Source organism: Danio rerio, chromosome 12, assembly GCF_049306965.1.
Source record: "Danio rerio strain Tuebingen ecotype United States chromosome 12, GRCz12tu, whole genome shotgun sequence".
NCBI classification, from domain to species: domain Eukaryota; kingdom Metazoa; phylum Chordata; class Actinopteri; order Cypriniformes; family Danionidae; genus Danio; species Danio rerio.
This window is the reverse complement of record NC_133187.1, coordinates 22566902-22585467: the sequence shown is the minus strand read 5'-3', so window position 1 is coordinate 22585467 and position 18566 is coordinate 22566902. Positions and strand designations below refer to the sequence as shown.

The 18566-nt window shown below is 37.8% G+C and overlaps 2 long non-coding RNA genes across 3 annotated transcripts in view; both read right to left on the bottom strand.

Moving 5' to 3' along the window:
• Positions 1 to 18566, bottom strand: part of LOC137496814 (uncharacterized) — a 91117-nt gene that overhangs the window by 49673 nt on the left and 22878 nt on the right. The window lies entirely within an intron of this gene.
• LOC141376798 (uncharacterized) lies at positions 4378 to 10923 on the bottom strand. Its single transcript, XR_012387993.1, has 5 exons — positions 9339 to 10923; positions 9059 to 9237; positions 8103 to 8217; positions 7343 to 7454; positions 4378 to 6350 (listed from the first exon to the last, which is right to left on the bottom strand). It is a non-coding gene; the product is annotated as an uncharacterized lncRNA (long non-coding RNA).

Sequence of the window (18566 nt, the reverse complement as noted above, 5' to 3'; positions counted from 1 at the left end):
TCATAGTTAGTACATCATGTAACTTGTGTACAGTAGATCCCCATGTAACACTGGAAAAACCAACAAAGTCAGCAAGACAACTGGTTTACAGTGTGTACATGACCTGTTTCTCTAATTGTCCAGCTTCTCTAATAAAAAATAAAAACATTTCTGGTGTTAACTATATAATAGGTCAATAAAAACAGTTTACCAAAGTATTTGAGTTCACGTTTTTTTTTCTCCAGCTCAAATGCTCAAATGACGCATCAAACAGACACTACTGTAGTACTTCTGCCAAATTTCCACTAATTCTTCCTTCATTTTTTAGGTCCAAATAGACAGAAAAGAAACCCTTTTAACTTTCCCCAACCTCCTGCTCATCTGCAGATCCCAAACTAGTGGATGCTGCTCTCTTTATGGCTGTTTGTCAATGTTATTTTCAAACAGAACACATTTCGCACGGCATGATTTCGAATCACTGACAGCTACAGATATTTAGCATGCCAAAATGGCAATTCTCTCAGATTGCATCTTTGATAGTTCACACTATGGGATTTATGTGAACGAGCACTGATTTAACTGTGATTTCAGGCATTTGTCTGTAAATTCAAAATCGAGACTAAAATCATGCAGTCTGAACTTGGCAAAAAGTACAGTAATAGTCTAAATAAAATCCAAACAACTGCTGCTTTTGGATATCCATGCAAGTAATGAAAGTTGTTCATTCTACTTAAAGGTTTCTATGTGCTAATTATGTGGTGTTCTTTGAAAGCACAAAAACATTCCATGTATAATTTGTGTCAATCTTCATGTCTGCAGATATTAGGTTAAATGAATAAACATGCTGTAACAAAATATTCCAATGTAATAAAAGTTAATTAGAATATTATTTGTTAGCATTGTATGTATATAGAGATTAACCCCAATAGCAGTTGTGAATACTTAAATCACTTTACAGCCATGAAACTCTTACTGAAGTATAATAGCATCCTTCCCATTAAACTTTTGGCCCTCAAAAATAAAATAATAACAAATAAAAAACTCTGGTGGCTTGGTGGCGCAGTGGGTACCAGCACTGGCTGGGTCAGTTGGCATTTCTGTGTGGAGTTTACATGTTCTCCCTCTGTTCGCGTGGGTTTCCTACTGGTGCTCCAATTTCCCCCACAAGCCCAAAGACATGAGGTTTAGGTGAATAGGGTAAGCTAAATTGGCAGTAGTGTATGAGTGTGAATGAATGTGTATGGATGTTTCTCAGTGATGGGTTGAGGCTGGAATGGCATCCGATGCGTAAAACATATGCTGGATAAGTTGGTTTTTCCTTACGCTGTGGTGACACCTGATTAATAAAGGGACGAATGCCGAGTTCAGACTGCATGATTTTCAAAGTAGTCGTGTAACAGATGTTTTCACACTGCATGACTATCTGGGCTAGCGTTTGTCGCTGCTTTGTTTAAACTCAATTCACACAGCATGATTTGAATCGCCGACAGCTCCAGATATTTAGCATGCCAAATATCTCGCAGGCATCGGCGACTCATCGGCGATTCTCTCAGATTGCGTCTTTGAAAGTTCATACTGTGTGATTGTCACTCACGTGCACGAGCAGCGATTTGCCTGTGATTTCAGGCATTTGTCGGCGATTTCTCAAAACCTGTCGGCGAGCCAAAATCGGGGCTAAAATCACGCAGTCTGAACTAGGCATAAGCCGAAAAAAAATGAATGAACGAATGAATAAAAAACTCTTCAATGTGAAATAAATTGAAATTACAAAATGCAATCTACTATTTGACTTTTACTTTTAACTGTTGCTCTCACTATCTTTCCTGTTGCCTTGGGGCTGAGAAACTAAGAAACACTGGCCAATGTTTGCTTACATACTTGACCAATGGTGGCCTGCAACAAGGCATGGCTTGAAGAGAAAGTGTGTAGGCTTAAATTTATGAAGTAACACACAAAAATGTGTCATAATGTCTGTCCTGGCATGTTTTAGCCATTTTATTATATCTGTAATGTTGGGCTCAGTAAAAATCTGTGCATTCAGTCTTAAAGTGACATTCGGTCATTTAGGGCAGCACGATATTGGAAAAATCTGATGTTGCGATATCTTATTTTTTTGCAATAAATTTTGTAATGAATACAGTTTCAGTTTGATAGATTAGTGATAATTTAAATATTTGACAGTTTTCTGGGAAGTCTAACAGTATTCAGGTTGATAAATTTAATAATCACAATACAAAAAAATGCTTTGTTGTCTTGTCTCGTTTCCAGTCCAATTTTAAAAAATTCTTAGACCAAGTAAAAGTATTGAACAGTTTTCACCGTCAGAAAAAATAAATGAAAATTAAGTTAAGGAAATGACCTGCCAGTGCGGTAAGTAAAATAATCTTGTATTCGCTTAGACATGTAGATATCTCGACTAGAAACAGGACAAAAATTCTAAGTAAGATTTTTTATTTTTTGTTGCATAGAAATCACATAAATTATAAATACAGTTATTAAATACAATTCTGAGGCACTTGGTCAACTATAATTCAGGCTAGACATTGCATATCTTTGCGATGTGACTATTGTGAATGAGCATGATGCGATATTGATGCTTAAACAATATATTGTGCAGCCCAACAGACATGCAATGTTAATGACCAAAATGAGAGAACCATTCAAATGAGAAAATGAAGAGAACCATTCAATGCTTTTAGCCTGAAGAACTAGTAACTTCAATAAAAATCTATTTTATCCATACTGTTTATTAAAAGACAAAGAAAATGTAATAAGATCTGATTACTTGATTCAAGTTCAGCGTAATATACGATTATTTTTAATACCTTAAATTGTTTATTTTATTTGCTTCCTGTATTTGTTGATTGAGAAACTGCTTGTTTGGTGGCATTTTGGACTGTTATAAGCATACTAACATGGGTCCCTAACAAAATTTGCTTAGGGCCCCTCGTAGTCTAGGATCAGCCCTGGTGAAATATTACTAGATTTAACTTGAGTCATTCAGTACACAAAAACAGCAAGGGAAAAATTTGTACAGGTAGGTTTTCCTAGGTATACACCATCTGTCCCATAGTCCACTCTGAAAAATCTGGTCACCCTAGATTAGAGTCTCCAATCCTCTGAAACCCTGCAGCCAAGGACTTTTGTTGGACATATAGGTATTTGAGAGGACAGGACAAATGATTGTCAAGATTTAATCAAACAAATGGGATATGACTGAAAAGCCCAGTATGTACTCTTTATTAGAAGAGGGTTTCAGGCTAGAAGCTACTCCTTCCCATGAATTCAGATCTTAAATCCCTCGTAGGGGACAAAAATGAATTACATGGTCTCAGGAGGCAGGGACCACAGGAAGCTTTCTGTCACAGTGAATTAACAAAGTGATCAACAGTACTCGCTAGCGGGATGAATCCGATAATGGATCAGTCTACAAAGTGACAACAACATGAAGCGATTTAGAGTAGAAGCAATTCTGCGGATTCCCAGAAACACCGTTTTCTTGATGGAAAATGATTCATGCATTGAACAGCAGCAAAGGCTTTATTCAGAAAGCATCTTCAAATTCTGTATGAAAAGAAAATATCTGCTATTCACTATGGATGCATCTAAAGTATAAAAGGCTTTTCAAACTGAATTTACTTGCAAATTTTTTTCCTAGAACTTTTAGTTGAGTACGAATAAAAAGCATCAAGTCATCCAGCAAATTGCGGCCTGTATAGAATTTATCAAATTAAATATTTTATATATGTATACACTACCGTTCAGAGGTTTAGAGAGGGCAGGATTTTTTAAAGAACAGTTTTGAAAGAAAACTTTCACACTTACAATGGCTCAGTTCTCTAAATTAAAAAATATATATATCATCAAACTATTTAAAATAACATCTTCATTGTAATATATTCTAAAATGCTAATTATTTAGATGATGGAAAGTTTAATTTTCAGCAGCCATTTCCTACAAATGATCCATCAAAATAAGGACAATTAACAGAATAAGTGCTTTAAAGCTTCAGTCAAATGCAAGGACACTGAGAAATTAAGGAATGTGTTTATTAACCACAAATACTGAGTTTACCACAGTATCAATACATCTAGATTTTCTGCTACCAGTTTTACGTTATTGTTCTGTTATAATAAGGGTGTACATGTTGTTTTAAAAGTGGACAATATCTAGGGCTCTAAATTTTAAATTAAATATATAAATCCGACTAACCTTTAGACAAAGAAGGATTGGTTGACCAAAAAGTTTTATTAGTCACAGAATTAATGATTCAAAGATGATTCCTTGGATTTAATAAATTAAGATATAAGGTTATAAACTATTTTTGGTTTCACATTTCACATTTTTTATTATTTAACAAACTATTTGCAACAGTTATACAGAAATCTTTTTTTTTTTCAGTGTAAAATTCATTAACCTCAAATAGCAAAACTAATCAATTCAGGGAAAATATGCACACGTAAAAATCTGATTGGAATGCCATTTTAAATAACCTCCAGATGTGGTTTGAATCAGATTTAAAAATGATGAAATTTGAAATAGTGAAGTCTGATTTGAGCAGCAAGAGCATCCACAAAGAAAAGCATCAAAAATGTGGTGTAAATGTCTTTTTTAAGACTTTGGGTGATTTTACACCTACCTCATTTAGTATGGCTAAATCTCACTAGAATTCCTTTTTTCGTTTAGTGTGGTTCATTTGGGCAGGTGTGAATGCAGCAACTGCTTTAGCGTTCTGGTTAAAAGATGACCAAGTCTTTTACTGATGATTCATGATTCATTTATTGGTCACACTCCATAGAATTAGTTCGCATTATTTCATCCTGAATCAACGTAAGAACTAGAGAGAAAATAAACATCAACAAACACAAATAAATCCCAACAATTAACACTAAGCCAACATCAACAATTAAACATTAATCTTAAATAAATAAACCAAATTAGCTTATTTTTCCCTCAAACCAGGAGATATAACTCATGAAGGAGGAATTCTTGAAGCAACCGTATACCTGTGCACCTTTTACCATTACTCACCTAGCGTTCCATACTTTGATTTCATTCATTACTACACGCAATTTATACATCCGGTAAGCTCCGCAATTTTGACGTCATAATTAAAGTCCCCAAACAACTTAATTCATTCAACAAATCAACCCGTATACAAAATACTACAAAACATAAAAATCATAAACAAAGTAACACATTATTTTAAGTTTCTTAACAACTGCACTAAAGTGTAGGGCTACGCAATAAATATTCAGAATCAATATTGCAATGTAGAGATAAATGGAAAATGGAAGGAAATCTGAATATCTCAGATGAAGATTGGGGGAATATTTGTTCAACCCAATGGAAATGTACCAGCTCAGCCATATGGAGAGAATTCTGTAGGGGAAATGTTCTGAGGTTTTTCATCACACCATCACAGAAAACACACAGAGCAAAGGGTACTAGCTGCAGGGAAATGTGTGGGGAAAAAAGTAGCTATAGTATTGTTTTTTGGAATCGTAAAAAATTAACCCCATAATGGAAAGAGATTAAAATACATCTACGTAGATGCCATTTTTAAAGTAGAGATTGACTTTACTTGTGAATCTTTATATTAAGGTAATAAAAATTTAGATGGATGGATTAACAAAGACAATAAGCTGTTATTTATTCTTCTGGCAGCTAGTAAAAAAGTAATTACAAAAACTGTTAAAAGTAAAGTCGCCTACACTGTAAACGATTTCTTGTTAAATTAACAGTAAGTTACTGGAAACAATTATCCAGTAGCTGCTGTATTTCATAAAACAGTAACATTACTGTAATACTAATTACTTTAGTATTACATTAACTGTAAAATGTAATACATCATTTTACTGTTTTCTTTTTTTACTGTAACACCAATTACAGTAGTGATACACATACTGCAAAACTGAAAACAGTATTTTACTGTACATTTTTACCATGCAGAACTACGGTATTTTAACGCTACTTTCATTATTACTGTATAGTATTTTACAGTTATTAAATGTTATTTTATTGTATTTAATAGTGCTACTTTATAATGAGTAAAAATGTAAAAAAATAAATGCACAGTGTTAATTTAACTGTTCAAGAAATACAAGAAAAATAAAGAAACTGAAACTTTAACTTCACAATAAAAGTTTATTGTGTAAACCATGCTAGAACAGTAGCAATTATTCAATATAACAAAGCAACAGAACACTAATGAACAATTGATCATTAAAACCAGTCAACAATTAATGTATCAAAAAGTATTACAATTTTAAAAACAGATGAAAATACTGCTACAAGACACGAAATGATGAAGGCCAAATGATGTTGCGGAAAAGGTACAGTGAAAAAGGGCAGGAGCACTTCTGATGATCCTGCAAAAATGACAATCAAAATCAATCACTGGAGTAAAAACTAATCATGCCTCAAATTATTTCAGTCATTCGGAAACCAAACACCATATTGCTGTTTTATATATATAAAACACTGCTTTTTATCGTTTTTGTTGGCGAAATAGTTTGCTGTCAATTTACAATTACACTAACGTTAATTGGGAAAAGACCAGTCAAGTCAAAACTAGTCAAGTGTCAACACAGGTATATAAAAAATAAAGTCTCATCTTAACTTAATGTCTGACTCTGTATAGCTTGAATGTCTGATTCCTGGATCCCTCTACTAGCGCTTCCAAAGATTTAAGAGGGGTTAACATACCTGTAGTTCATTCTGACCTTAAGAGGCTACATATTTAAAATAAAAAAATAAAAAAATCTATTTTAATGTGACTAATGTTAATCAAGTACTTTTAAGCTTTTAACACGTATAAATCCACTTCTAACATACAGACAAGATTACGTTAGAGAACATGAAAGCTGTGGGTGATTTTTTTTAAATAATGCTAATGATAAGTTTCTGACATTTGGTTCGCATAAAACAAAGTAATCACTAAGCATTAATTTTTGGCAAAATCTGCCGAGAGGCGCAGCGACACGATCAAATGTGTTAAAGTTGAGTAGAGAACTGAAGAGATGTCAAGCAATCTACTTCATGAAATGTTTGTGGTAATATTCTGCGGTCAATTCTGCGGTCAATATTCTGTCGTCAATGATGGCATGTCAGTGAGACATATAAATCTTTTAGAGTTATTTTGCTCATTTGTTTTTTTTTTTGTTTTTTTTTACGAACACCTCTCCAGTGACATTTCCTCAAATTAAATCATCATGACGTTACTGTGCACAGCATCAGTAAAACCTTAAGAATAATTTAAATACCTAATTTTTTAAAACAGTCACTGCTGATTACAAACTAACATTAAAGCTAAGCTTACAGAAATCCTGAATGCATGATAATATGAAGATTTATTACTCACTGATGTTGAAGCACTTTCAGGTCGTCAGAGATGTAGACAGGACAGAATATGTGCCATCAAATGAGCTCTTGTGCAGGCTTTGTTGGACATCAAGGAAGTATGTTCACTCACACTGTGAAAAAAAAAAATCTGTTATTTTACATGTTTTTTTCCAGCAGCTAGGGTAACAGAGTCATTTGGTTTAGTCAAGCCATTTAAAATAATTTTATTGATTAAACACTTGCTTACCCATATATATTGTAGATGTAAAAGTAACCAAAATAAATAATTCATTAAAACGTGAGAGAAACTAAGCATGTTTGGTCTACAGAGAGAAGTAAACATTTACTTTAAGCATTGATCCTAATGAATCTATTTCTGAACTACATCCAACCTCACCTCGGAAACAGCATTTTTGAGCATTTAGATCAGGGGTGCTCAACCCTGTTCCTGGAGATCTACCTTTCCACAGAGCTCACCTGCAACCTTGATCAAGAACACCTGTCTTTATTTACCAAGTGCTCCTTAAGATACTATTTAGTTGGTTTAGTTGTGTTTGATCAGGGTTGATCAGGCTCGATCTCCAGGAACAGGGTTGAGCACCCCTGTTTAAGACAATAAAAAATAAGACATCTAGATGATATTTTATATTCAATCATTTGTTGTGAAATTTAAATGACTTCTATTCAATATATACATAAGATAAAATTAGAATAAGAATAAAAAAAATACTCTATGCCAAATAAAACACTTCAGATCTAAATAAAGCAGGTGTTTTTACCTAAAGGTTCTTTTCCTCCAGTTGGTTTAGCTGCAGATCCCTCCACATCTGTGCTTTATTTGGTTCTTGACTTAAGAGTAACTGGTGTCGCATTCTAGGTCCATCACAATCTGAGCTAGAAAGACAATATGGCAAAAGACAAGACGCATATAAATAAGTCTCAGAATAAAATATTTAAAAGGATAGTTTACTATTCTGCCACCATTACTCCATGTGTTTTAAATCCGTTTGAATTTCTGTTGAACACTAAAGCAGATATTTTGAAGAATGTTAGAAACCAGTAACTATTGACATCCATTTTTGAACCAAATTTCTTTAAAAAAATATCTGGGTTTGTGTTCAATGGAACAAAAAAAAATCTAACTATTTTGAAAAAAGTGGAGGATGCCAAAGATGCTATTATTTTCATTTTTGGCCAAACTGTCCCTTTAATTCAAGTGTCATTACTCATAAAAACTGATGTATCGCTTGAGGAAAACTAAATCAAGTACCTCCTGTGAACAAGCAGAATCATTATGCCATTGTATTCAGTGGTTCTCTTTTACATTTTTCCCCACTATGAAAACCTTCAACGGGTAATCCATGTTAAGACAAACTGAGTCTACTTATGACATAAAATAACCAATATTAAACCAAGCTTACAGTTTCCAGGCTGTTTGAAAAAAACAAACACGCCCAGTAAAATTGCTAATAAATACAAAGACTACAGTTATAGTAAAAAATCTGTGTCTAATATTTACTCGGCATTTGATAGCCAAATAGCCTAGCCATGGTTGTTTTATTAATTCATTCATTTTCTTTTTGCATTAGTCCCTTTATTAATCTGGGGTCGCCACAGCGGAATGAACCGCCAACTTATACAGCATTTGTTTTATGCAGCTGATGACCTTCCAGCTGCATCCATACACACTCATTCACACTCATACACTACAGACAATTTAGCCTACCCAATTCACCTGAACCGCATATGTCTTTGGACTGTGGGGGAAACCGGAGAATCTGGAGGAAACCCACGCGAACGCAGGGAGAACATGCAAACTCCACACAGAAACGCCAACTGACCCAGCCGAGGCTCGAACCAGCCACCTTCTTGCTGTGAGGCGACAGCACTCACTACTGTGCCACTATGTCGCTACTGGAAGAAGAAAAAGAGGTTGTACATGAAACTCCTCACAACAAATCTGTGAACAACTTGACATTTCAAAATCTACAAAATGAGGAAGACATCAACATTACCTTGAATAATCAAGTGAAGAGAGATTGGTAGCATCAGTTTTTCATCTTCAATTTCTGTAGCTGAAAAACAGATAAATATAATAAGAGTAAAATAAGACTTAACATTTAATAATCTAAATTTATGGTACAACCATACTCATCTGTGTGGGGTTAAAATAAATTTGTATACAAATCATTCCCTACACCTGAACACCAAAAATAAAATGTACAAGTAATGACAAACTATACAATAAGCTCATTAACCAGTGAGAAATAGACAATTAATATGAATTATGTTAATATTAACGCTAGCTTAAAAGACATCACCTGAATTTTATTATTAGCTTAATTTAATAAAACAGTTTAACGTTAGACTTGTTTCATTGCGAGTTTAGTTTAATAACTTACAGTTTACAAATTTACCCATAATGATAACTTAAGTTATTCATAATGACCACGTGAAGACCAGAGCTTACCTTAATGTTAAACTTTTAACTTTTCATGGTGACTTTGCCTTCATCTCAGTGTTGTGCTGAAATAGAGAATGTAGTTAACAACACTAAGTAAAAGTTTAATTTTTTTTTTCAGGTAACGTTACTATGGTCAAAAACTCACTGTAAGTTACGTTATCTAATACCTCGCAAACACTACAATCACGGTCTGGCATCGAATAACGTGACATAAGAACCTACAGCTAAAGTACTTGGTTATTTTAAATTACACACACTACACAGGCATATACACACAACAATCCTTTAACGGACAGAATTTGACTTTGAAACACTTACCGAGGATGAATTTACTGGAAGAAAAGGCGACAGGTGGACTTCAAATTAGAAGAGTTGTTGCTTGCCTGGTGAAGGTCAAATCGAGTCTGCTCGGTTCTATGAATCGGCTCCTTAGAACAGTAAAGAGTCGAATCCGCCTAAAACTGATTCCTTTTTGTATATTATTGTAAGACACAACAATGAATCCTTACTATTTCATTATACTGCTCGGCCACACGCATTTATACACTAAGTGCATATTGCTGAATGTGCTTGTGAACACGTAAAAAAAAATATATCCCGAGCAAACGGTTCAATCCGATTCGGTGTCGTTAGAGTGCTGAACCGAACCAGTGCACACGTGATATTGATTAAATAGTAATATTGTTTTTTTTTTACTTTACCAGCGAAAATATTACATATATCTGACTTTAACAATAAGAATAAGGTTTGCTTGAAGTGTTTTGAGAAATAATTTTTTTTTCTCCCAGAATACATTTCACACCAACAAGCAAATAGTAATTGCGGATGAGAAAACCCAGATCATATCATAAATATTGCGTTTAATATATCACGAAATGAAGTTTTAACAGTTTTTCATGCGAGAATGTAGTTCTTCCAAACTCAAATCCGTGGTTTGTTTATAGATATCATGTCTAATTTTAAGTGTGCTTTGCCGATAGGGGAGATTCTGACCTCCAGGGGTTGACAGCGCTCCATCACTCATGTATCCGGCAAACCTCATGCTTTAATCGGGCAAGACATTATTGAGACATGCCCTTGTCTTTGATGGCTCGATAATAAATGTGTTATGAAATAAAGTTTTAACCGTTTTTCATGCGAGAATGTAGTTGTTTTAAACTCAAGTCTGTGGTTTATTTATTAAGATATTAATAAGTGCGTATTTTAAAATGTTGTTTTGACAAGACTTCATCATGTGCACGTCTCAAGACTTCATCATGTGCACGTCTTAATCTGATTCAGATGAAAATTCTTTACCGTATTCACTACAGCAAAACCAAACTGGCTAAAATCTACCCCAATATAGATGAAACATGCGATCGTTGCAACTCATGCAAAGCAGACCTGACCCATATGTTCTGGTCATGTGACAAACTGAGACGATTTTGGTCTTCAATATTTGAAATTTTAAACTCAGCCTTCAATTTAAGAATTCAACCAAATCCGGAAATGGCTATTTTTGGAGTAACAAATGAGGACATCCATTTAGCTAAAGAAATAGAAAACGCCTTTGCCTTTGTAACATTAATAGCTAGAAGAAGAATTCTTATGGAGTGGAAATCACCAATGCCACCTAAACTGTCACTTTGGCTTAGTGATGTAATGCTATTTTTGAAAACAGAAAAAATTAAATATTTTCTCAGAGGATCAACCAAAAAATTTTTCAAAACATGGGACCCTCTAATAATTCATATTGAGACTAATGTACTCCTCCAACCATAAATTCCCAACCCCACCCCCACCCACCTTTTTTTTTTTTTTAATTTAATTTACTTATTTATTTTTTCATTTATTTATTTTTTCTGTAAATTTATTTTATTTTCATTTTTATTATTATTATTTTATTTTATTTTATATTATTATTTAATGCATTTCCTTTTTATCAAAATTTTTTTTTTTTATTATTATTTATTTTTTATTTTTTTTTTATTATGTCAATTTGTCTTTTCTTTTTTTCAATTTATGTATGGTTCAAAAAAAAAAAGAAAAAACGAAAATACCTTTGTAATTGAATACCTTTAATGTACTGTACCTTTTGTCAAAAACACAATAAAAAAAAAATAAATAAAAAAAAATGTTGTTTTGAAAATGCGGAGATATGGGACCTCTACGGTGGCCCATATGGGCGCCCAATATTCATGAATCCTTCTAAAACCGGTTGGTCACTCTGACATTTAAGCTGACTTTGAAATCCTTTTGTGTGTTTAACAGTATTTGGTTACGTGAATCAATTATTTTTGTTCCAATTTACGTTTTGGTTTAGCACAAAGTTATGTTTATTAAATATTATTTAATATTTCCATGTTACCTTATAAAATTAAGGTGCAGTGCACCCAAAAATGGAAAACCAGGGGACAGTTTAATGCACTGAACAGTCTGAAGAAACTGGTTAGGTTATTTACTTCACAAAATAATTTGTCTAGAAATAAATAAACATAATAATCATAATATATAGTGTGTGTGGAGTTGTTCCTGGTCATTTGTAGTACTGTATTTAGATGCACAGTAACTGATTTTTTACCAAAATTCATTAAAAAATCTACAGTAACATACTGTTAACCATGTTCACAGTATGGAAAAGTTGAAAATACATTATTATACTGTGAAAACAACAATATATACAGTAACACACTGTGCACAGCTTATACAGTAAAAAACTGTTGAGAAATGCAGTATAATACTGTGAAAACAACAGAAATCGTTTACAGTGTACAGTTGAATACTTTTTTGGAGTAAATGGATGGAGTATATTTCACCAATATGGCCGAATTTTTCTTGAATTGTAACGTTTAAATGTTATACTATGTCTAAATGAGTATCTTTTCTACTTTAAAGGCAATATTTTAAAGGATATGTAACTCCCCATGTTTTACTGTTTATAGTTGTTGTTAAAGGGAAGAAAATACAAAGCATATAAAAAATCTGTAAGTCTCTTTCTGTATGAGTAAGTTATATATGCACTTTCTTTTGAAAACTTAAAATAAAAACTGAAAAAATATATCGCAATTTGTGTATCTTCAATGGTCACGCTGCAGGATCTGCAATGTCATGTTGGGATTAATAAAACTTAACCTAATATAATAGCATAAAAGACTTTCCTTGTAATGTAATTTTAAGCACTGTAACTAAGATTTTCAGCGAATTTAATCCAATTAGGCAGAAGAATTTCTAAAATTTGCCACTTTATCAAAGATGAATTGCTTAATTATACAATGGCAACTACACATTCATTTAGATTTGATTATTGTTTCTTAACTTCTCTTTCCACCAAAAATTATAAAGTGCATTTTATTTACTTTTCATTTTTGTTCTATTGTTTTCATCTGTGCTTTATTTTATTTGCAATAGGTTTGTATAATTTTGTATATTTTATGCACTTGCACTACTCTAAAATTAAAAATACTTTCCAAATAGAGTTACTAAAGTCATTCAGTGAAATTTTATTCAAATCGCATATTTTACAGAAAAACTAAATATCACCATGTCAGTGTTTTACAAAATCGTGCAGCCCTACTTTAGTGCACACCAAAAGCAGATCAAACAAGTGTACCAAGTCCTACATGAAGAAGTGGTCTAGATATCCTTACAAACGAACACTAGAGAGGTTAATTTGTGGTGACAACATGATTCAAACTCAAACAGATCCAACAGAAAAAAGTACTGCACATGTTTAGACTAAACCAGCTGCTTTAGTCAGCTGTGTTGTGTATTATAGGATGAGGGACAAGTACTTGTTGACAGTGCAAAAGCTCTTTAGTAGATCATGTACAAACATCTAAAGTGACTGTGATTACTCAATTTTTTAGGATAAGTGGTTGCAAACAATTTATTTAGGCAGAAATTAAACAAACCAATTAAGTTGAACATTACTAATTTTAATTCAGCTCATATAAATCTTTGCAACCGATAACCTTAAAAAATCGTGTAAATTCAATGATTATTTTTTTCAGCACATTTGCAGTGCATTAAGACATTTTCCAGCTACATCCATGCTTTATTCTCGATCTGTGTAGTTTGTCTAAAGTGATCCACACAAGAGATATAACATATGATATTTGTTGTCTCACCATTATAACAATTATTGCGTTGTCTGTTAGCTTTCCCCCTCTTTGTTTAATTTCAGGTTTCTTAAAATATTCACACATTAATTTTGACCATTCAAAAAGCACTTTAGGAAAAAGGTCCAATGACACGTCTGTTCAAATGTCAAATAAAACGAACCACAAGTGTAAAACCAATATATAAAAAAATCTGGATATGCAAAAAAAATTAATTAATTAAAAAAAAAATAAATAAAAAAAAAAAATATATATATATATATATAAATTTAACATTGTTTTACCTTTTCTTTTGACTATGCTGCAGCTGTTATGTACAGCGATAGTTCTAAAATAAATTGCAGATGGCCCAAAATAATTTGTGTAGAATTGTTATGAAAGTACCTCCACTGACGCATTTAAATAATGAACATTATAGTAAAAGTAATTTTTTAAAAGTTGAAAAAAGGGTAACTTTTCTGAAATTAGTGACCAATTTTAAGATATTAAAGAAAATGGTACCAAATTATTTTATTGATTGTTATGCTTTAGTTAGTAAGGTACACTGTCATTCCACAAGAGCGTGTCACGGTCGGTGAGGGAAAAAAAGGAGTGCAGACCCAATTGCAGAAAAAATTTAGAAATATTTATTATAAACTACAAATAAAAATAAAAGGCAAAACAAAACTACCCCGAAGGGGAAAACATGAATTAAAAAGGCAAAAACAAACTTGACAGGGCTGGCAGGACAAAACAGGACTGGAGACAACAAGACAAGGTAATATCGACGACGAACTGACAAAGGACTGAAAACATGAGGGGGATTATAAAGCAAAAAAGTAAATTGAAACACAGGTGAACACAATTAACTAAATATGGGTTAACAAGGAGGGTGGGACTAGACAATAGACGGGAGAGCGCATGACACAGAGAGACAATACAAGCCATGCGCTCACATAACACAACACTGAAGCACACGACAAAAGCACGTGACCAATGTAAACACCGAGCCATGTGCTTTGACAAAAGACGCAAGACACGAGCACACGATGAATGAAAACACTCACCATGCGCTCACATATGCAGCATGCATGCTACATCCCAGCGCCGACCAAAACCGAAACCAACAAGACTGAGACGCTGGGAATGAAACACCATGCTGCTGACAAACGAAAACACAAACACGAGTACAAGCGCGCACGCGTCTGAGGGACGCAGAGCGCGCGCGCGGCCGCGTCAAGCAGGAGCGCGCACACTCTACGTACACCCACGATGGCGCGCGCTCACACAGAGACAGAAACAGGACCAGACATGAGAAGTGTCAGAGCTCTGCCACCAAAACAAGAATTTTCAAGACCAAAGTGGCAGAACCCTGACACTAGCCCCCCCCAAAAGGGACGCCACCTGGCGTCCCTAAAGGGAACATCCAACAAGGTACAAGACAGACAAGAAACACTACAAGACAACAAAACAGGCAACATCAACAGACACAAGACAGGGGGGTGAACAGGCAAGACGACATGAAGGGGGGAGGGAGGGAAGCCAAGCCAGACCCAAAACGACAAACAAGGGAGGGATGGGAGGGCAAGACAAGGGAGGATCAGGAGGGACAGTCCAGGGTGGATTCAGTGGGTCGGGGGCCCCGGCAGGGAGCCAGGGTGGAGCCGGAGGGTCCTTCCAGGGTGCAGGGAGGGAACACCAGGGAGGAGCAGGAGGGACGACCCAGGGAGAGTCTATCAGGGGAGACAAGGCAGGAGGTCGGTGGGGAGCCGGCTGGGCTGGAGGCCTGTGGGGAGCCGGCTGGGCTAGAAGCGGCTGGGCTGAAGCCGGCAGGGCTGGAGACCAGAGGGGAGCCGGCAGGGCAGGGAGCTGGGCTGGTGCCGGCAGGGCTAGACGTCTGGTTGGCGCCGGCAGGGCAAGGAGCCGGGCTGAGTCCGGCAGGGCAAGACGTCTAGGTTGTGCCGGCAGGGCAAGGAGCCGGGCTGGGGCCGGCAGGGCAAGACGTCTGGGTGGTGCCGGCAGGGCAAGGGGCCGGGCTGGGGTCGGCTGGGCAAGACGTCTGGGTGGCGCCGGCAGGGCAAGACGTCTGGGTGGCGCCGGCAGGGCAAGGAGCCGGGCTGATGCCGGCAAGGCTAGACGTCTGGTTGGCGCCGGCAGGGCAAGACGTCTGGGTGGCGCCGGCAGGGCAAGACGTCTGGGTGGCGCCGGCAGGGCAAGGAGCTGGGCTGATGCCGGCAGGGCAAGGAGCCGGGTTGTGGCCGGCTGGGCAAGACGTCTGGGTGGCGCCGGCAGGGCAAGACGTCTGGGTGGCGCCGGCAGGGCAAGACGTCTGGGTGGCGCCGGCAGGGCAAGACGTCTGGGTGGCGCCGGCAGGGCAAGGAGCTGGGCTGATGCCGGCAGGGCAAGGAGCCGGGCTGGGGCCGGCTGGGCAAGACGTCTGGGTGGCGCCGGCAGGGCAAGGAGCCGGGCTAGTGCCGGCAGGGCTAGACGTCTGGTTGATGCCGGCAGGGCAAGGAGCCGGACTGGGACCGGCACTGAGCGGCGCTCAGGGGCTGGAGCCGACACTGGAGGGCGCTCAGGGGCTGGAGCCGACACTGGAGGGCGCTCAGGGGCTGGAGCCGACACTGGAGGGTGCTCAGGGGCTGGAGCCGACACTGGAGGGCGCTCAGGGGCTGGAGCCGACACTGGAGGGCGCTCAGGGGCTGGAGCCGACACTGGAGGGCGCTCAGGGGCTGGAGCCGACACTGGAGGGCGCTCAGGGGCTGGAGCCGACACTGGAGGGCGCTCAGGGGCTGGAGCCGACACTGGAGGGCGCTCAGGGGCTGGAGCCGACACTGGAGGGCGCTCAGGGGCTGGAGCCGACACTGGAGGGCGCTCAGGGGCTGGAGCCGTTGTGGTGGAGGAGCCCTTTCTCCTCCGACGCTTCCTTGGTCTGGGTGGCGGGAAGCTGGCCACCTCTTCAGACACTGCAGTATACTCCACTGCCTGCTGGACTGATGCAGTGTCTGTTGCGGGTGCTTCACTGGGTGATGCTGCAGCCAGTGTTGTAGCTGGGTGGGCTGCAGCAGGTTCCGTCACCAATAGAGGGGTAACAATAGAGGAAGACCTGTTCCTCCTCCTCAGTTTCCTCTTCTCTGTGGGAGGCAGCAGTGAGCTGGGTTCAGGTTGGTCTGTTGGTGGAAGAACAGAGCAGATTCTCTCCTGACGACATTCATGGGCAACTTGATTAACCATATGGTCCACAAACTGTTTGTACGAGTAGCCCACCAATCTCTGTATCTGCAGAGGATAGAGGGGTTTATCAAGAGCGAAGTTCAGGAGATTCAAAAGAGCCCAGTCATTGAACCCAAGCCCCTCTGCTGCCATACGGAACCTCTCCGCAAACTCCTTTAGCTCAGAGCCATGTTGCCGCAGCGCATGCAGACGGAGAAGCTGTGGCATGTGGCTGAGGAAGGAGTCATCCTTCTGCTGGGTCCTCATTTTGGTCAGTTCGTACTGTCACGGTCGGTGAGGGAAAAAAAGGAGTGCAGACCCAATTGCAGAAAAAATTTAGAAATATTTATTATAAACTACAAATAAAAATAAAAGGCAAAACAAAACTACCCCGAAGGGGAAAACATGAATTAAAAAGGCAAAAACAAACTTGACAGGGCTGGCAGGACAAAACAGGACTGGAGACAACAAGACAAGGTAATATCGACGACGAACTGACAAAGGACTGAAAACATGAGGGGGATTATAAAGCAAAAAAGTAAATTGAAACACAGGTGAACACAATTAACTAAATATGGGTTAACAAGGAGGGTGGGACTAGACAATAGACGGGAGAGCGCATGACACAGAGAGACAATACAAGCCATGCGCTCACATAACACAACACTGAAGCACACGACAAAAGCACGTGACCAATGTAAACACCGAGCCATGTGCTTTGACAAAAGACGCAAGACACGAGCACACGATGAATGAAAACACTCACCATGCGCTCACATATGCAGCATGCATGCTTCATCCCAGCGCCGACCAAAACCGAAACCAACAAGACTGAGACGCTGGGAATGAAACACCATGCTGCTGACAAACGAAAACACAAACACGAGTACAAGCGCGCACGCGTCTGAGGGACGCAGAGCGCGCGCGCGGCCGCGTCAAGCAGGAGCGCGCACACTCTACGTACACCCACGACGGCGCGCGCTCACACAGAGACAGAAACAGGACCAGACATGAGAAGTGTCAGAGCTCTGCCACCAAAACAAGAATTTTCAAGACCAAAGTGGCAGAACCCTGACAGAGCGAGCAGCAGACATATTTATCCTTGTAGATTCAAGAGTGAAACAGGTGGAATTTTTTATTCTTATTTTTTTGTGAACTAGCGCTGTTTGCTTGGAATGTATTGCCTAGAAGTTTTAAAGGGATTCAATTGGAGAATTTTTTGTTGTTTGAAATGGTTGTTTTACGGTTGAAATTGAGGATTTTTGTTGTGCTGAGTTGCTGAGCTGATGATGTTTGCACTCTATTTATGATTAGCTCGTTCATTTTTTAAGAATATCAAGGACCACAATGGAAATAAGCCTGTGGCTTTTTTGTGTATTTTATCTTCGACAGTTTTTAAAATTGTATAAATCAGTGCACATAAAAAGATCCAGTGACGCGGTGGCGCAGTAGATAGTTCTGTCGCCTTACAGCAAGAAGATTGCTGGTTC